Genomic DNA, 21,631 nt, shown 5'->3' on the forward strand with positions numbered 1-21,631 from the left:
TCCTATAAAAATCCTATAGGACTTGACAATCCTTCTCAATGTCAGAAAGATCACAGACACAGTGAATGGGACAAATCTCATAATATTGTAGTAATAATAGTGTTGAATTAAATATTTGCACTGCAGTATCATCTAGATGCCTCAATCAGGATTGAGATCCCATTTAGACTGGTAATGTTCAAACATAAAGAAATTCATGGGGAGAAATAATGGTCAGATTGAACTCAATGGCAAAATTCCCATTGTCACTGACTTCAATAGGACTGGAATTTTACCTGTGACCTCAGTCACAAAGGTTTATAATCTGATTTAATTTACAATCTAATCTTTACACCTATGCAGAGCCCCACCGTAGCACATAGGTATTCCCAGAGAGATTAAATGCAGGATCGGGGCCTAGGACAAGACCCAACAAGTTCATAAAAGCATCCAGTTCATAAAAGCACTTAAACACATGCTTAAATCCACCTGTCTTTAAGACAGCACATAAGTATTTGGTTAACTTTAAGCCTGTGCTGAAATCTCATTCAGTTCAATTTACCATACGCCTAAGTGCCATCCTGAAAGGGGATACTTTCCTGTATTGGAGCCTGCAGGAGGAATTATGTGAGAGAAGATTGAGAAACCCAGCCACAGGAATATGTGGCTATCAAAAATGTAATTTAATTTAATTTTAATGTTCAGTTATAAACAAGCAAATAAATTAACTAGATAGCTGCAATCTCCACTGGCCCTCCGCATATCTGGTATCACATACAGCGATGATCTTGCTCTTATTAAAAAAAGTCATCTTGTTAACAGAAATAATAATACTGAGTGCTTACGTATCACTTTTAATCCTCAAAGCACTTTCATTAACATTAACTCATTAATTAAATTAATTAAAAATAAATGTACTCTTTGAAAATATAATGAAATGTAGCCCTTATCATTTTGGCATAATATATTTTATAACTTGAGTTTTATAGCTTGTTAAAATTGATCAGTTGAGAGAGCAGTTAGATTATTCCCATGATGCCAGTACTAGTTGCTTCATAGTTAAAGTTGAAGCCAGCTCTCCACTATAAGCCTGATTTTCATTCACCCCATGCCTCATTTCTCTAAAAAAGAAACTGATTTTTCTAAAATTTTGCATCTCTTCCTAGAGAACAGTTTTCCTGGGAAGTTTGGTAAAAATTAGAAAAATCATTGTAAAAAGTGCCAGAATGAATCCTGGCTCCATGGAAGTCAAGGGGAGTTTTGCTACTGACTGCAGTGAAGCCAGGATTTCATCCCTGGTGCTGACAAATGTAGTTGTCGTTTACTTTTTCAACTGATTGTAATGGTGTTTTGTTTCACCATATCTGTGAACTGGCATGGTCTGTAGCCTCCAATTATTTTTGTAGGCCTTTCTGAGAAGTGCCGATTAATATTTCGGGAAGGCAAATGGGGATGGTGCCGAGTAAAATAATCTCAAGATTTTTTTCTAAGAGTATAAAGAGCAATGTTAACTGCAGAAAAATTTATAAATAAAAGCTGACCTTCTGACTCCAGTTACTGGGCTTAGGCAGAGCTTGGGAGTTAGCAGGAAGGTAGAAGATCAGGGGAAAATGTGGAGAGGCAGGAGCCTCGGAAGGAGTTTGGAAAGGGGTCTCAGAAGGACATGGACTGCGTATAGAGATCTCGGAGCACATGGGGGTGGCACGGAGCCATGCTACTTAGTTTTGGCATGGGGGAGGAACACATGGACTGATAGCTGGAAAGTGGTGGGGCATGGAGGGAGGGATCAAAAATCACATGGGCATTTTGGTGTCTAAAACTGGGCTTCCACACAGTGGGACATCCAGAATTAGAGGCTGCTTTTGAAAACGTTGCTGTGTTGTAGTTTCTTTCTCCATTTATTACAAATTTTTGAATCTGATCCTACCTAGAGGCAAAGACTTCAAAATAACTTTACTCCAGGCTGCTTAGATTTCATACCATACGTTCTGTTTGTGAAAGCAGCAGCCAATTCTTTGTGCTGTTTTTGTTACTCCAAAAATATTTTGTACAACGGTGATGTTTTTAGTAATTATTTTAATTGTTTTATATCCACTGAGATCACATTTATCATGTTGATTGTGGTTGTGTGTCTGCCTAACTGTAAGTACTGTTTTCAGAGCTCTGTTGTAATTTAACATTAATTAATGTCCACTTATGAAAAGTCACGGTTTCAATGCAAGAATTGTAAGACTTCTGCTGTATATGGGATTGAGGTGAATCTTTCTGTAGCTAACACAGTTTGCCTCTCTTCTTTCAAGCTAAGTCAACACCTGCACAAACACTGCCTTTGACCAATTATTGCAGTGGTGCCCTTTCTCTGTGATGACAAAAGAGGAGAAAAGGTACTGAGGAACTGAATGACACTGGATAAGCAGGTATCCATTGGTTAAAATTTAAGAATCAGCTCTACATATTAGAGGCCAGATTCATTTCATAGGCTCCAGCAGTTCTATTTGTGGGCCTTTGACAGTGGGAAGTCCTCTACAAAGGAGGTGCATAGCCCAAGTTACTGGCAGCTCCCATGCTCTGCTCTGCCTGGGGTCCAGAAATACCTAGTGCAGCCGAAAAAGTAGGTTGCATCATTCCAGGGGGTGCTACTAACCCAGGAGGGGAGATGTACTGATTCATTGGCAGGACTCCTACGGAACTTGAGGCAGATTCTGAAGCTATTCTCCCCCCGGGGAACCCCATTGAGTAGTGACGGAACTGCTGCTGCCTCCCTTCTCCAGGATGAGTCCTTCGCCACCAAGCACAGCTGCTCACAGAGGGATGCAATTTGCATGCACACTGCACCCAAGGGGGTGGATCTGCCCCAGTTAAGCAAAACAGACTGCTTAACAAAGTAACCATGTTTCCCTTCTGTCATTCTGCTATTCTGTGCAGTGCATATACATTTAATTGCTTTATTTTAACAAGGGGACCTGACTTCAGTCTAGCTTTTTGCCAGTTTGATATAGGCTTTTAGATTAAGTGCTAATTTCTAAGATAACATTTTTTTTTAATTTCTGGGAAAGGTAGCAGTTTTGAGAATGTCTCATGCTAAATCCCTTTGCCTGTACCTCTCAGTTAAGCAATTTTTTTGGACATACTTGAACGTATGCTATAATAAATTCTGACAAAATGAGTGCGTTTTAGCCAGAGTAACTTGGAATGCTGACACTACTAAACATTTAAAGGAAAATGTCAGTGGTGTGTTAGAATCCTAGGGAACTAAATAAATATCTGCCAAATAAGAATATGTATATTAAAAATGAACTTCCAATAGGGATTTATAGAAAGGGCTTTTATTCAGAGAACGGGGCTAGTGTCTCTCACTCACTGGAAGCCTCTGTCTCATGGATGCCGAATTGTATTTTACAGCAGAATGCCGAGCTTCATGAAAGAGATTAAGACTGAAAAAATGCATATCCTATTAGAGGATTTTGGAGAAATCAAAGGTGTTTTAAGGTCAATTCTGTCAATTAAAAAGCTTTTAGATAATGCAACAAAGTGTTTATCAAGCTGTTAAATTAACCAAAACAATTAAAATATAATAGTAGAATTGTCTTTAAGACAACTTCTCAATGGCTTTTAATAGGACATGAATTTTCATAGTCTTCATTTGCTTTATGAGGCTGTCAAACTGGAAGACTCCTGGTTGATTAACTGCTCTTTCATTATAATCCAGACACTTTTTTTTATGATTGGAGTCTCTTTACTTTGTGAATAAGGACTTGCTCACATGAGTAAGGATGGAAGAAACATCGTAGAGTGGCCACCTATGTTTCAAGGAAATGATGGACAAGAAAATCTATGTTTCAAAGAAATCTATGACCTGTATTATGCAGGAAGTCAAACTGGATGATCACAATGACCTCCAGCTCTTAAAATCTATGAACCTATGAACTCACTATATGGGCATGGCTACAACTGCAGATGTAGAGAGCCAGGAGTTAAACCAGCCCTCAGAGACCACATCAGGGAAAGCGCTGCTGTGTGTTCACACTGTCAGCTGCAAGCGCAGTGGTGTGGCCACATTAGCAGCTCTTGCAACACCACAGAGAGCAGTGCATTTTGGTATCTATCCCAGTGTGCAAGTGGCTGCAGCGTGTTTTTCAAATGGGGGGGGGTGGAGTGTGACAGGGAGTGTGTTGTGTGTATGTGGGGGAAGAGACAGTGTGTTTTGGGGGGCAGAGAGTGTGTCAGCATGCTGACTTGTAAGTTCAAACAGTGCCGGAGGGAAAGGGGGAAACTCCGACATCAGCCCGCACCCCCGCCTCTCTCTCTCACACACACAGATGCACACATGCCTGCCTCTGCAGCAGGAGCATTTCACAGTAATGGTTTGCTTTGTGTCCTGGAGCAGATAAGCATGCCGGCTGTCAGAAATGAAGCTTTGAAAGGGGATATCCACATGCTTGCAGTCAAGTTCAAAACAATGACCAGAGTGGCCACTTGACTTCAAGGGATTATGGGATGTTTCCGGAGGCCAATCACAGCACAGTAATGCAACACGTCATCCACACTGACACCCCGGCATTTCAGCCAGGGTGCTGCAAGCTCTATGCTTCTTGTGGAGGTGGATTACCAGGAGCACTCCAGCTGCAGAGTCCAGGCACTCTAAGTGCCTTGCCAGTGTGGACACCTCAGGAGTTAGGGTGCCCTGGGCTGATTTAATGTGCTCTAACTTGCAAGTGTAGCCAAGGCCTATGGAAGACACAGAGGACAGCTTTGTCTGATTTGTAATACAGGGCATGATCCTTTGCATGATTATTGCTGAAATAACAGAAAGCATCCTGTATTGACTTGATTCATTACATTAGTCACCAGAGGATGGTCCATAAAATGAAGCACACCCCTTAAAATAGGGGATAGTTGATCACCCTAATTCTTGATTTTCTTTGTGCTTCGATGTAGTGTTTATGGTCCTGTCCCACTGAAATCACTGGGAGATCTGGAATTGACTTTGAATAGTTCCAAGAGTGAATTATGAGCCCATTAAATTTCAGCTCTATATTAATATTTGTAATGCCAATAATTGCTCTACTGTAAGCAGACTTAACAGAAAACTCCTTAGTTTGTTTTGTACAGCATTCTGAAATTTTGATGTGCACACTCATTTCTCACTGTAAAGGGTCTGTGATATGAATTTGAAAATTAAAGTTGTTTTAATTACTGGTTCTGTAATAAAAGTAGTCAGGGTGAAGGTATATCATGTGTGATGCATGGCTAGAAAGGGTTAAACATCCTGCAAAATAAGCAATCCACAGAAGACAGGTGGGGAGATAATGTTTGTGTTTTTGTATATTTACATATGTATGAGGGTGGATAATGTAATCAGCAGTCCCTGTCTATGCTGTATTCTGATCATTCAAAGAACAAAAGGTCAAAAGAACATCCTATCATGTAAATGAATTGTAAACATGGGATATCTCAGTATTCCTCTCTTTGAAATGTACTGTGAATGGTGGAGGAAAAAGCAAATGGCCTTATGTTAATTCGTATAGCTAAGTGCTGATGATGGACCTCCTTCAAAATCATCCTAATTACCTTTTTTCAGAGTAGCAGCCATGTTAGTCTGTATTCGCAAAAAGAAAAGGAGTACTTGTGGCACCTTAGAGACTAACAAATTTATTAGAGCATAAGCTTTCGTGAACTACAGCATCCGATGAAGTGAGCTGTAACTCACAAAAGCTTATCCTCTAATAAATTTGTTAGTGTCTAAGGTGCCACAAGTACTCCTTTTCTTTTTGTAATTACCTTTTGTTCCCTGAGGAACTCCTAACTTGTCAAAAGACATGAAGTTGTATAAAAGATCCTTAGGTCCTGATTCTGTCATCTCAGATCTGCTTAGACTTCATCAGGGGAAGTTTGAGTTGCAAGACTGAAGTCCCAGTTATGCTGGTATGCCCTGAATATGAGATTTGGACATTGGACTACGACCTATGAATTGAATTCTAAAAGAACTCTTTGCAACTACGAAGCTCACCATCTCTCCTATGAATCTGCACCTAAATAAACTGAACTCATGTCTGTATGTACAATGATCTTTTAACCATACTCTCTCTTTTGTTTTTTAATACATTTTAGTTTAGTTAATAAGAATTGGCTGCAGCATATACTTGGGTAAGATCTGAAATATTCATTAACCTGGAAGGTAATGTGTCTGATCCTTTGGGATTGGTAGAACCTTTTTTTTATATGATGAAATAAGATTTACAGAAATGTTCATCATATTTGAAGTGGGTATCTGGATGGAGGCCTGAGGCTGGATCACTTTAAGGGAACTGTGTTGTTTGGACTTCTAAGTAAGCAGTGAGGTCATAAAGAAGCTGTTTTATGCGGCTTGGTAAATCTAGGTATTGGAATATCCACCAGTTTTATGCAGATTCTCTGCCTCATTCTTTGCAGTTCACCCTAATTGAGTGACCACAGCTGGCTGGTTCCCCACTAGGACCCCGGTCACACCATGGTATTATATAATGTCATTATAATATTTTCCGTATTATTCTCTATGCTTTAACACAGAGGTGGCCAACCTGAGCCTGAGAAGGAGCCAGAATTTACCAATGTACATTGCTAAAGAGCCACAGTAATATGTCAGCAGACCCACATCAGCTCCCCACCCTGTTCCCAGCATCCCCTCCCTCCCACACCTCCCGATTAGCTGTTTTGTGGTGTGCAGGAGGTTCAAGGGGAGGAGCGAGGGCATGGCAGGCTCAGGGGTGGGTGCGGGAAGGGGTGGAGTGGGGGCAAGGCCTGTGGCAGAGCCAGGGGTTGAGCAGTGAGCGTCCCCCAGCACATTGGAAAACTGGCACCTGTAGCTCCAGCCCCAGAGTCGGTGCCTGTTCACGGAGAAGCATATTCACTTCTGAAGAGCCGCATGTGGCTCCGAAACCACAGGTTGGCCACCCCTGCTTTAATACAACCTAACATTTTATTTGCTTCTTTAACTACCAGTGCACAATGAGCAGATTTTTTAACTGAACACCTAGTTTTTCTCCTGAGTGGTTCCGGTTCATTTAGAATCCATCAGTGTATATGAGTAGTCCAAATTGTTCCTTCCAATGTACGTTGCCTTGAATTTGCCTAGAATGAATTTCATGTGCAAGCATGTTGCCCAATAGCCGAGTTCCTCATAGTCTCTTCTCTCTCTCTCTGATTAATGTAGATAATGTTGTTATCAAAAAGTTTTGCTACTTCTCTGCTCAGCCTCTTGTCCAGATAATTAGCTAATGTGTTGAACAACATTCCTAGTATGGACCTCTGTTGTGTCCCACTGTTAATTTTCTTCTAAGTTGAAAATTGACCATTCATTCATACTCATAGGTATCTCTATTTTCCAGTATATAATCCATGACAGAATTTCAATTCTCACTATTTAGTTTCCTTAGCAGGTTCTTGTGAGTAGCTTTAATCAAAAGTTTTTTCAAGTCCAACAAAATAGTATCATCCATTTTTCGGTTATCCATGATTTTACACTCACATACAAAATAATTCTAGTAGAGTGGAGAGGCATGATCTTCCTTTGCAGAGGCTATTCTATCCCCGCCCCCACGCACCTTACTCTCTGAGAGCGCCTCATCTTTAGTACCTGAAAATACTGGATATTTTGTACCAACAATCTCTGTAACAAGGTCTGATGCAAAGAAATTGTTTAGCTTCTCTGCAATGTCCAACACACTGTGAGATCGATAGATCAAAAGCACTTTATTAATTATTCTTATTAATTATTATTATTATCCTTGATTGTTCCCTTTACTAACTCTGGATAATCTAGCTGATCCATCAGCTCTCACAGTCTCCCAGCTTTTGCTATACTTAAGCATTTTTTTGTTATTTGAATGTTCTTCTACTACAATGATTTTCTGCAGTTATCAATATGGTGATAGCACTTGGTGTAAGAACTCTGGTACCATGTACATTTTAACATTGCTCTTGTCATTATGATCTCCGCAACACATTACAAGAAAACATGTTCTCACAGGATTGTAATGGGGAAACCTGACATGAAAATATTTCCTTGCCTGACTCCATGGAGATTTTTTAAATCAACTTCAGATTGAAGTGTATCTTCCCACATGATTTAGTAGCCTAGAACCAACCTTTGGACTTTTACAGTCAAATCCTCCTGTTCATGGTCAGGCAAACTCCCACCCAAGTCTGGCCTTTGAACAGCACTCCATCCCTAGTCTGCAAAGTGCTTAAGCACATGGTTAAAATTAAGAATCTGATTAGGTGTTTTATTTATGATTTACCTATTTCATTTTACGGACATGCTAAAAAAACCCACCCCTCCACATGCAGCATATGGCCTTGTCATTACTTAAAAATTCCAGTGGACCATTCAGGATAACCCTCCTGTGATGGTCTCCACAAGAACTGCAGAACCATAACCCACGATGTTGCCCTCTGCCTCAGCAAGTGAGAGTTTTGCTGGTGCTAAGCTGTATGTCAGCTCCCTGACTATCTTGTCTGTCTGTCTTTCCTGCAAATTCCTCAAGACTCTGCCAGTCAAAACCTTGTCCAGGTAACATTCAGTGAACCCCAATTCCTGAGTTCCCTAGAGATGTCTCTCTGCAGTGTCCAGTTCTCTTACTTACCACTCACAGAAATTATTCTTCTGCTTCCAAAGAGCGACAGTGCACACACCAGCCTGTTCGGTTAGCTGAGGTCTCACTCTCTACTTCAGTATAATAGCACTGAAATGATTTATTGTAAAACTAAAAATAAGTTTTTTAACAAAGAACACAAATTTAAGTGTTAATAAACAAGAGAAAAAGAGACAGGCATGGTTACAAACAAAGCAAAACACACTTTGTAGTGCCTAAAACTTAATTTTAGCAAGTTACAATCTTTGCCTAAGAGTTTTTCTTACTTACATCAAGTTACCAGCATCTCTAGCCTTCCAGTTTAGGGGATCCAACTTTCACAGACTCAGAGGGTGCTGTAGCCTATGTCCACTAAGTGATGCATAACTAGAATGTCTTTTTGCTTCCCGTATATTTCCCCAAAGTCCATGGTCTTTGTCTCAAGAGCCAGCAAGACTTCCTGGGCTGCAACCTTTGTCCTCCGCTGGGCACACTAAACACTTTTACGCTTGTTAACTTGATTGCTTTGCTCACCTTATATGTAAATGTATTTTCATTGTCCTCTGCATGCAATCAAACCAGTCAGATAAGTAAATCAACTTTCCTTTGTCTGGGGCAGATTGATTTATACGCTGTCCCCAAAATATATTTTAAGAACATATTTCTAGCACACATGCATAATTCTTTGTAAGCAACTCCTACATACGCCATGCAGTGATATTGCTGAGCAGCTCATCAATTTACATATAATACCTTTTGGGTACATAGCATGACAACAATGTGTTGTGAATAGTGAGTGTGTCAAGGTGACCAGATAGCAAGTGTGAAAAATCGGGATGAGATGGGGGAGTAATAGGAACCTATATAAGACAAAGCCCCAAAAATCGGGACTGTCCCTATAAAATTGGGACATGTGGTCACCGTAATCAGGCTTGATATGAGAGTTATGGTATTGTAAGCCCCCTGTTAGTGGCCATTGAGGGGCTCCCTCACAAATTTCTCTCTCTCCTGAAAAATCCCCTATCCCATCAGTTATTATTCCCCTCTATTTTCAAATGATTTGGGAAAAGATGAGTCTTGAAGTGAGCCGTGAAGCTCATCTCGTTTATTTTGCTCAACAGGGAGAGATTCAAACATATACTTAAGTGCTTTGCTGAATTATCACTTCAATGAGAATTTTTGATGGAGATTGCAGGATTTGCCCCCTACTATTTTCTTTGCTGTGTTAAAGGTATGTAAAAAGAATAGTCTTTATTTATGTCCACAAGAAGAATAGTTTGTTTGAGTCCTACAAAGTGTCCCTCCTGAACATCCCAATGAAGATCAATTTGTACTATTTCAGGATTTACTATGTCGGTTCGTTTTTCATCTTTAAAAAAATGTAATAGTTTTGTGATTAAAGCACAGTACTGGGAAACTACTCTAAAAAACTAGTAGAATTTAATGGAAATTACCTTTCTGTACATTTTAAAATACACTTCTAAAGCAAGGGTATAAGCATCTGTCAATTTTTGAAGGATGGTTCAACAAACCTATAGAAAAAGGGTATCATTTTCTATTAAATTCTATACTATTTTTCCATAATGGAATGGGGAACCCATTTCAAGTTTTGTAGCATATATATATAGTGCCTTTTGGGACCATTTCTGATAAAAATTTCTCATAGAAACACTCACAGATGGAAAGGTTTGTTATTATCACAGATGAAAAACATCCCAAGGATTTGCAAATGGCAATTGGTAGATAGTATGCAAATCAGAATTCCTATCTAGTACATCTAGAAAGATATTTGTCATGAATTATTAAATTTTATATAAACTGTCTCTTTATTGTTTATTTGTCTTATGTTAAGTTGCTTTTATTGGAAGTAACAGAATGACAGGAGAACATTGTTAGATGGAACAAAAAATTCTGTTCTCTTCAGAGGAGATGGGACTTGTTCTGTTTGTTATATAGTTGGGCTTTCTGTAAGACTATACAAAAAAAGATGTGGAAAAGGCTTTTTCAGCTCCAATATGCTGGAAATAATGTAAGGTACCATATCTTAACCATTGTGTAGCATAGACATGGAAGAATGTCATGGGCCATTTAAAGGTTGAGTTAATACAACAGCAAGTAGAAATCTGCAGAGAAGGTGGCAAACTACTCCCCTCCCTTCAGGAAGCAAAATGCATGTGTGATTTTAACCATCTTTGAAAAACTAAACTTTTTACCTATTCCCAATATACAATCAAGTGCTTGCAACAGTTTTTGTGGAGACAGAGGGCCCAATCCTGAAAATGCTTCTCCCTAGGAGTAATGGGATAATTCCGATGATTGAGATTACTTATGCCAGGAGAGAGCTTGCATGATTGGGTCCTTGAAACTGTCTGTCTTTTCTAATTACATCTCATCCAACATGGAAAAGACCTATTTTGTGGGGGAAAACTAACCTACTGAAATTTCTGCTGATGGATATAATAAAAGAAACAATATGCTGGGGACTGGAGTAGTGATGAATCAGTGCCTATCACGCTCAAATATTTATCACAATCCTAGAAATAGATTATTCTCATTGTAAGATTTTATTTGAAAAATACTTTATTTATATGTTTACCTTCAGAAGTTTAAAACATTTTACAATTATTATGAGTCTCTAATAGACATTTCTTACTGTTGTCTTTAAAGGTAACATGTCTTGTGATATTATTTGTACATAATAAAGGATGATAAAATCATGATTTAAAATAATGATAAATTTATTATGTTATGTCTTTTGCAATGGTGCCCAAAGGCCCCAATCAGGATGACAGCTGCATTGTACAGGAAAAAGAAAAGCAGTACTTGTGGCACCTTAGAGACTAACAAATTTATTAGAGCATAAGCTTTCGTGAGCTACAGCTCACTTCATCGGATGCATTTTTGTACAGGAAGATACAGTTCTTGCCTGGAAGAGCTTACAATGTAATTCATGACATGGGATAACATTTTCAAACTTCTCTAAGTCCCATTTTCAAAAGTGACTTAGGCACTTAGGAGACTCAGTCTCATTGAAAGTCAATGGACTCCTGCATCACTTGGGTGCTTTTTAAAATTTTACCGCTGATGCAAGAGTATGACAACAAATATTTCCAAGGACAAAAGTATCAATGAGTATTCTCTCCTATTCAGTATTAATACCTAACAGAGTATTTAAAATGTCTTATTGCAATGACTTTCTTTCCCTTCTACTTCATGAGCTGCTTGGTAACCAAACAGTGTGGATGGCACAGCCCCGTGCAGCTGTGAACTGCTCTGGTAGTTTTTCCAGAAATCAGTGGATCTATGACTAATTTTTCTGGACCCCAAAGACCATCTCTTGGTGGCTGTGAGGGGATTATGAAAAATTCCATATTTAATCTTTAGGAAAAATCATTGATCAGTAGCAGCCCAAGTGATCAGTGCATGTCAGTTAGGGTTTCAAAGCCATTTTCATAAAGAAAAGGGTTAGTAACTAACTGTAAAGAAGACGTGAGTGTGGAGATTCTCCTTACATTTCTAGGTCTCCCAGACTCAGGGTGCATAGCCACAGAGTCTGTGGACCCACAAAGACTATCTGTGCCATGACTCATGCATCCTTCTCTCCAGGTCCCTCCTGAACATCCCTTATGCAGTTGTGTCACTGCTAGGTACACTGTGATGGGGAGATCTCTGTGAAATTTGGCCCAGCTTTGTTCAAAACTCTAACAAGCCAATCACTGCTTGGTTTCAGGTTTCATTAGGATGATTTGACACAGCTCTACGTCCTACTAACATGTCTCTACCCTGCTCTGGAGGGACGGCAGGGGTGAGAGGGCTTTTTACAACCATTCAAACCTTTGCCTCTGCTGGGAATAGAATAGCAAGTGGACTGAGACTAAAATCCCCACAAATTAGCCATTTCCACTGCCAAAATCTTTTTAAATGTATGTTGTGTCATGCACAGTATTGGTCTTTGTCATGTAATATCATGCATAGTATTGAAGCTTTGTAGAAGTTAATTATACATTTGGTTTCAGCAGAAAATAAGTGCAATGTTGCACAAAATGTGCTTCTAGTAACCTCTCAATATCAGTCTGAGTAACATTCTAGAATCTGTTAACAACTCATGTCCCTGTGACCAGTTGTATAAAACACTTTTAGCTTGTTTTAGAATATTGCTCCTTTGATAAACAGTAGCAGAATCTGCAGCCTTGTAGGAGCAGAAATTGGTGACGCGGAATCAGATATTTTCTCAGCATATGCTGTTTATTTATAAAATAGAGAACTTGCAGCAGCCTCAGGTAAGGCACGTCAACCCTGCCCCCAGAAGCAGCTGTCTTACACCTCTGGGTATGTCTACATGGCACTAAACTAAACAAACCAAACCCGCAGCAGTGAGGCTCAGAGCCTGGGTCAACTGACTGGCTTGCAGGGCTAATGCTATGGGGCTAGAAGCAGCAGTGTAGGGGTCCCTATTTAGATTGGATTGGAACCTGGGCTCTGAGACCCACCTCCCCTAGCTGGTTTTCAGAACCTGGGTCCCGTCCAAGGGGGAACATCTACATGACTATTTTTAGCTCCGTAGCATGGGTCCCACAAGCCCGAGTCAGTTGACCCAGGCTCATAGATTTGCTGCCCTGGGGTTTTTTGCAGTGTAGATGTATCCTCTGTTTCACTCCAGGCTCTCATGAATCTTCTCTGTTTAACAAACCTTGTGCCTTTTCCTCTCTCAGACTGCATTTCTACCTGGAAAAACCTCTAGTCCAAGGCTGATCGCTGAGATCACATGGCCCAGCCTGCTGGGTCTGTGTGTCTATCCTCCTTTTGGGTAGCCACTCTCTCACACAAAGAAACACAAACCTTTAACTGTCAGACAGAGGAGAGCACTTTATTCCCCACGATATGCTTCATGAATATCTGGGTGTGGTTACTGCCTGGCATCATAGGCAGTGACTCCAGGGCTGGAGCTCCATGGGGAAAAATGAGTGGGTGCTCTGCACCCACCGGCAAGCAAGCTCCCCGCCCCGCCCCACCTCACCTCACCTCACCTCCCCCTCTGCTTTTGCCTCGTCCCCTGAGCGCGCCCCATCCCTGCTCCTCCACCTATCTCCCAGCGCTTGCTGCTGCCAAACAGCAGTAGCAAGCTCCGGGAGGGAGTGGGGAGGAGCGGGAACATGGCACGCTCAGGGAGGGAGGCGGGGAAGAGGTGGGGCCAGGGTGGGGATTTGGGGAAGGAGTTGGAATAGGGGCAGGGAGGGGGCAGACTCACTACAAACTTAAGTTTATTTAAGTTATGTCGACATACAACCACTGCTGTAATTAAAGGGCTGGTGCATGTCCACACTATGCTCCTTGTGTTGGCAGAGCATGTCAACACTAGCAGTTCTTGCATCGACACAGAGAGCAGTGCATTGTAGGTAACTATCCCACTGTGCAACTGGCCACCATTTGCCTCAGGGTGTTCTGGGAAGGGTTTGCAATGCCTCATGGGGGCAGGCTCATTGCCCATGATGAAACTTTCTCCGTCCCAGGGTTCCATGGACTTTCTAGTATGTTTCGCACCGCTTTTCAACAGCCCCTGTAAACTGCCAGTCTACCATCTCTGGATACTGCACTGCTCTCCAATATTGTGGTGAGCGTTATGAACACAACATGCCTAATCATGAGCTGCAACTCAGATGATGACGATGATACCATGGTGTCTGCCTTGCTATGTGCCATGGATAGAAACAATTCAAGATTGCTGTTGGCATTCACAGAGCAGCTACACACATCAGTTCTGGGCTCAAGAAACAAGCACTGAGTGGTGGGATCGCATTGTTATGCAGATATGGGATGATGAGCAGTGGCTGCAGAACTTTCAGGTGCGCAAAGCCACTTTCCTGGTACTGTGTGCAGCACTCACCCCAGCCCTCTGGAACAGGGACACCAGAATGAGAGCATCACTAACGGTGGAGAAGTGAGTGGAGATCACTGTGTGGAAGCTGGCAATGCCAGACTCCTACCAATCAGTTGCGAATCAGTTTAGAGTGGGAAAATCCACCAGGGGTGTTGCAGTGATGAAGTGTGCAGGGTCATTAATTGCCTCCACACATAAAGGACTGTGACTCTGGGCAATGTGAGTGGAATAGTGGATGGTTTTGCAGCAAATGGGATTCCCTAATTGCGGTGGGATGATAGATGGCACACATTACCCCTTGTAAAGATTACTGTGTGCACTACTAAAATACTGCAAAGGCAGTGGTACTGTCTCTGAAGTTAGCAGTAGTCACCATATGTTGGAGAATAATAAAGATTCATTCACTTCCCAAAAGTTCAGTTTTATTCCACACCCATGAAAACATATTCATGTATTGGTAACTTAAACTTCATACATACAGGGGAAAACATCTTTAAAGGGGAAGGAATAGGAAATTCACAAGGAAAGTATCTTTAAAGGGGAAGGAAAAGAAAATTCACAAATTCATGCAGGAAGGCCCTTCTGTATGGGTTGTAGGGGGAGGCGTGCATGGATGTGTTCAGCTTGAAGTTCAATCAGGGACCGCAGCACTTCTATTTGCTCCTTGAGCAGAGCTGTCCTCTGTTCCTGCACCAGTTTCCTGTCCTGACTGTCCCTCTGCAATTTCTCACTGATTGCATCCCTCCATTCTCTATAAAAAGAAAAGGAGTACTTGTGGCACCTTAGAGACTAACAAATTTATTAGAGCATAAGCTTTCGTGAGCTACAGCTCACTTCATTGGATGCATCGATGAAGTGAGCTGTAGCTCACGAAAGTTTATGCTCTAATAAATTTGTTAGTCTCTAAGGTGCCACAAGTACTCCTTTTCTTTTTGCGAATACAGACTAACACGGCTGCTACTATGAAATCCATTCTCTCTGTTCACAATCCAAAGCACCAGATGACTGTAGCACCTCTTTGAACTTGTCTGCTTTACTCTTCCAGTTTTCTTTCCTTATCTGAGAGAGGCGCTAAGCTGATCTCAAGGGAGATCTTCAAGGGCACACCTGCAGTTGCCAAAGAAACAGCAATAGAGTAGATAGAGGTGTTATTACTTACACCCTTGATCCAAACACGTAACGAGTAAATCTTTCTCACTTCCCCTCGTCATTCACACAATGCGGTGGTAGCCCCAGCCATGGTGGGCATGGCCTGGTGGGGGAGTGGGTAGTTGGTACAAAGGGGAGGGTTAGTCATGCAGTGTCAGAACCAGAGCATAAGGCAACTGTCCTGAACACTGTCACTATTTTCCGCAGGTGGTAGGGGGGCAGGGATGATTGCAACTGATATCTCACTGCTGAGGTTAACTTCCAGCTCTTGCTTGCGTGTGGCTGCAGACTGGGACCATATGCTGCAGCCCTTTGTGCTGCTATGGTGACTGCTGAAGTAATTGCTGAGTGGCCTGGCAAAATTTCCTACCAAGTGGAAAGAAACAAAGCAGCCCTCCTGTCATAAATATAAAGAGAAGGCTAACCACCTTTAAATCCCTCCTGGACAGAGGAAAAGCCCTTTCACCTGTAAAGGGTTAAGAAGCTAGGATAACGTCACAGGCACGTGACCAAAATGACCAATGAGGAGACAAGATACTTTCAAAGCTGGAGGGGGCGGGGGGGAAATAAAGGGTCCTCTCTGTCTGTGTGATGCTTTTGCCGGGACCAGAGCAGGAATGCAGGTCAGAACTCCTGTAAAGAGTTAATAAGCAATCTAGCTAGATATGCATTAGATTCTGTTTTGTTTAAATGGCTGATTAAATAAGTTGTGCTGAATGGGATGTATATTTCTGTTTTTGTGTCTTTTTGTAACTTAAGGTTTTGCCTAGAGAGATTCTCTATGTTTTGAATCTGATTACCCTGTAAGGTATTTCCCTTCCTGATTTTACAGAGGTTTTTCTTTTACTTTTTCTTTAATTAAAATTCTCTTTTAAGAACATGATTGTTTTTTCATTGTTCTTAAGATCCAAGGGTATGGGTCTGTGTTCACCTATGCAAATTGGTGAGGATTTTTATCAAGCCTTCCCCAGGAAAGAGGGTGTAGGGCTTGGGGGGATATTTGGAGGGGGGGAAGTTTCCAAGTGGGCACTTCCCCTGTTATTTTTGTTAGACGCTTTGGTGGGGGCAGCATAAAGGTTCAAGGACAAAAGGTAAAAGTTTGTATCTTGGGGAAGTTTTAACCTAAGCTGGTAAAAATAAGCTTAGGGGGTCTTTCATGCAGGTCCCCACATCTGTACCCTAGAGTTCAGAGTGGGGAAGGAACCTTGACGCCAAGAAACCTTTGGCAGAGGATTCAAGTATCAGGGGGTAGCCCTGTTAGTCTGTATCCACAAAAACAACAAGGAGTCTGGTGGCATCTTAAAGACTAACAGATTTATTTGAGCATAAGATTTTGTGGGTAAAAAACCACTTCTTCAAATACCAATGAAAGCTTATGCCCAAATAAATCTGTTAGTCTTTAAGGTGCCACCAGACTTCTTCTTGTTTTTTTGGCAGAGGATTGGAGATTACCTCCAGGAAAATGTCGCCGAGATCTCCATGGAGGATTCACGGGACAGCCTGTTGTGCATAAACAAACTTTTCCACAGGGTCCCCTCTGTCTAGCCGTATAGGGTAATGAGAAGTCGATAGAAACTGTTCCTGTGTTGGTTATTTCATTATCTCTTGTAGCCCGATTAAAAAAGCAGTACATGACCAGATGTGTTCCTGCAGTATTGAAGCAGACTGAGTACTTACCAGCCGTTCCCTCCTCTGCATCAGGCTCAGCAGAGCTGGACTGTTGGGACTGGCTAGACTCCTCAGAAGTCAAAAAGAGGTCCTGGCTTGCCATGCCACCGGATCTCCCTGTCACCTGTCCACCCTCCTCTTCCACCTACACTTCCTTGCCCAGCACGTCGTCCTCTGGGTTCACTCCAGTGGCCAGTGACTCCTGCTCCCCCAATGTATCCACAGGGCTCTTGGCAGTGGAGGTGGGGTCACCGTTGAGGATGGCATGCAGCTCCTTGTAGAAGTGGCTCCGCATCAGAGTGTCTATTTGCCTCCTTTGCCTTCTGGTGCGCCTGCCTCAGCCCCTTGATTTTTACGTGGCACTGCCGTGTGTCCCTGTCGTAGCCCTTCTCCACCATATCCCAAGTGATCTTGCTGTAGATATCCAAGTTCCTGAGGTTGGAGCAGAGCTGTGCCTGCACAGCCCCTCTACCCACAGACCCAGGAGATCCACCGCTGTCTGTGTACTCTGGGCAGGAGCATGTTTGCTTTGTGGAGCTGGCCTGGTCAGCTGGCAGTTGCTTTCCAAGCCTAGCAAAGAGGAAGAGCAATTTCAAAACTTCCCTGGACTTTAAAGGGGGAAGGGGTGTTCACCTGTGTGCCTGGACAGCGGAGTTCAAACAGTGACCAGAGTGGTCATGGTGGGCATTGTGAGACACCTTCTGAGGCCACTTAACCTGATGTACGCAACACAGTGTTTACCTTGAAACTGTGTCATTCTAATTACATTGAGAAAAGCTCCATGCCTCTTGTCCAGGTAGTTTTATTAGGTTGGTGTAGCAGGTGAGTTAAAGCAGCAGAAGGAGCATTGCAGTGTGCACACCTCCATAGTTAGGTCGGCGTAAGCTGTCTTACATTGACTTAACTTTGTAGTGTAGTGCCCATAATAAAAAGTGAATAGGGGACTCCCTTACGTTGCTTGAGGCCCTGAGCAACTGCTTAATCTGCTTATGTCTGAAGCTACAAGTATGTCACGGAGGTTGCTGAAGTCATGGATTCTGTGACTTTCTGCGACCTCTGTGACATTGGCACTCCACAGCAGCCCAGCCACCACAGCAGTGGGGAATCCTCCTGCAGCTCCCCGGCCTCTGCGGGTGGCAGGGAACCCTCCTGCAGCTCCCCGGCCCCTGCGGGTGGCGGGGGACTCTCCTGCAGCTCTCCAGCCACCGCAGATGAAATTTAATGTTGATAAATGCAAAGTAATGCACCACTCAAGCAAGAGATCTTGGCATCATTGTGGATAGTTCTCTGAAAACATCCACTGAATGTGCAGCAGCAGTCAACAGAATATTAACAGAATGCTGGGAATCATTAAGGAAGGGATAGATAATAAGACAGAAAATATCATATTGCCTCTGTATAAATCCCTAGCATGCCCACGTTTTGAATACTGTGTGCAGATGTAGTCGTCCCATCTCAAAAAAGATACATTGGAATTGGAAAAGGTTCTGAAAAGGGCAACAAAAATGATTAGGAGTATGGAACAGGTTCTATATGAGGAGAGATTAATAAGATTGGGACTTTTCAGCTTGGAAAAGAGACTAAAGGGGAAATGATAGAGGTCTATAAAATCATGACTGGTGTGGAGACAGTAAATAAGGAAGTGTTATTTACTCCTTCTCATAACACAAGAACTAAGGGTCACCAAATGAAATTAATAGGCAGCAGGTTTAAAACAAAAAAAGGAACCATTTTTTCACACAACGCACAGATAACCTGTGGAACTTTTTGCCAGAGGATGTTGTGAGTGCCAAGACTATGGGTGATGGGATGGATCACTTGATAATTACCTGTTCTGTTCATTCCCCCTGGGGCATCTGGCATTGGCCACTGTCAAAAGACAGGATACTTGGCTAGATGGTTTGGTTTGATACAGTATGGCCGTTATTATGTTCTTATGTTCTTATCTAGTAACTGTCCAATGGAGACCTTATGAGGCTTAAAAATTACTGGCATCTGAGGGTCATAGTAAAAAATAAATGTGCGTGGCCTTCTGGGCATGTAAGCCAGCTGTGCACTAGAGCAATTTGTTCAGAGGGAAGGCTGGCCAGGTCCACAAATGAAACAATCCTCTCCCCCACTTTCACCCCCAAGGCATCCATTCATGTACCCAAGAGCTGCTCGGGGGGTAGGGTTGGGGAATTAATGTAGGTGTTACTTCCTGTTTTGGAGCTGTCCCTCCATCTACCATTGGGTCCACACAACCTGTTAAAATGACTAATTACCTAGGGTCACCTAATTCCAGCTCCATGGTCCCAGAAGGACATAGAAGGACCGATCTGTTTCTACCCAATCCTTTAAAAAACTAGTATCATATACCTGCTAGGAAAAGAGAGGGATACTGCTGTGGTGATCACTGCATGGGATGGGCTCAAACACATTCTGTTAATGAATGCAGTGAAAGAGGGGTGCGGATGGAGGGAGCTCCCACTCCCATCATGTGAACAAGATGTGTAGTGATAATACAGAAAATGTGGAGCTTTTCAATAACAGTAATGCTATACAGTATCAAAAGGGTAGTCATGTTAATCTGTATTCACAAAAACAACCAGGAGTCTGGTGGCACCTTAGAAACTAACAGATTTATTTGGGCATAAGCTTTCATGGGTAAAAAACCCACTTCTTTAGATGCATTTGAAGAAGTGTTTTTTTACCCATGAAAGCTTATGGCCAAATAAATCTGTTAGTCAGTAATGCTATAGACATCCACTCATAGGTCTGAATCTTGGTATAATTTAGGCCTAAGTTTTTAAATCATGTCAAACACCAGATGCTTCTTTTGTGGTTCACAGGAAATGTAGGTTGAGTAATTGTAAACAACTAACTAGAGAGGCTTAATCACAAACACTTGCTGAATTGTGAAGTACCTTCCTCTTTCACCCTTTTCTTCTATTTAGTATTGTTGCCTCTTTGCAACTTGAGAGGCTAGTCAAAGTTTGAGGCCTGTCGGTGTTCCAGCTGGGAGTAGAAATTGTCAGTAGTCAGGTATTTATTTGATACAATTTTATTTTTAAAAGAATGTAAAAAGTCCTGTGTCTCTGAACGCAGAAGGAATCATATAGCAGGAAACAGCTTCCTTTCCTCACATCTTCAAGAGCACACTTTTCAGTCTGTACCCTGATGCAAAAACCTTTCCCTGGGTTTCTTCCAGGGTCAACCACATGCTTTTTAGCTGCTCCTTCAAGGTACCTCTCTGATGCTGTTTATTCTTGTCTGACCTCAGTTTCTGTGAGCTCTCTCTGTACACACACACAGACACGCTCCTGGGTGTGTTCACACACAGCTTTCACATTAGGTCGGGCTTATGTGAATTGAAGGGTGAATTCACACCTACCAGTTTCAATGGGGTTTTAACTCAACCCATAACAATTACCCAGATCATAACAATATGCTTTATGCTTATAAATTTGTAAGAGAGATAGAGTAGATCAAGCTATAATATTTGATATAGTATAAGATATAATGTTATTTGATAAAATAAATATAAAAGGTGTCAAGTAAGATTTATGAAACTATATCAGAAAATTGAAGCTATCTAAAGCATTCGTTAACAGATCCCTTTAGTTTGAAGAACTTTCATTGCTTAGCAAACCTGATAACAAAATATTGCAAATAGTTTGGACCATGCTTTCTATTTTAAACAGAAATGTGATCAATAAGATATACAACTAATCTATAACAAAGGTATGTCTACAAAGTATTGGTTTGGTATTTTAAAAGCTGATACATTCAAATGGAATGTTGAGAAGCCAATGTGAAGTGTCAATCTTTGTAGTGAACCAACCAAAATGTTATAAGGCCTAAAGGAACTTAAGGGCTCATTAACTGTATGATTGGCAGTTGCATAGAGAGAGTTTTCCAAATGAAGTGATCCTAGTAACTTTATCACTGAAGTGTAGGGAATAATCAAGTATTGGTACAAATGTAGCTGTGTGTGTCAAGGTTCCTTCCCCACTCTGAACTCCAGGGTACAGATGTGGGGACCTGCATGAAAGATCCCCTAAACTTATTCTTACCAGCTTAGGTTAAAAACTTCCTCAAGGTACAAACTTTGCCTTGTCCTTGAACTGTATGCTGCCACCACCAAGCATTTTAAACAAAGACCCCCTTTGGAGACGTCTTCCCCCAAAATATCCCCCCAAGCCCTACACGCCCTTTCCTGGGGAAGGCTTGATAAGAATCTTCACCAATTGGTACAGGGTAACACAGACCTAAACCCTTGGATCTTAAGAACAATGAAAAAGCAATCAGGTTCTTAAAAGAAGAATTTTAGTTAAAGAAAAGGTAAAAGAATCACCTCTGTAAA

Source organism: Dermochelys coriacea, chromosome 1, assembly GCF_009764565.3.
Source record: "Dermochelys coriacea isolate rDerCor1 chromosome 1, rDerCor1.pri.v4, whole genome shotgun sequence".
Taxonomy (NCBI): domain Eukaryota; kingdom Metazoa; phylum Chordata; order Testudines; family Dermochelyidae; genus Dermochelys; species Dermochelys coriacea.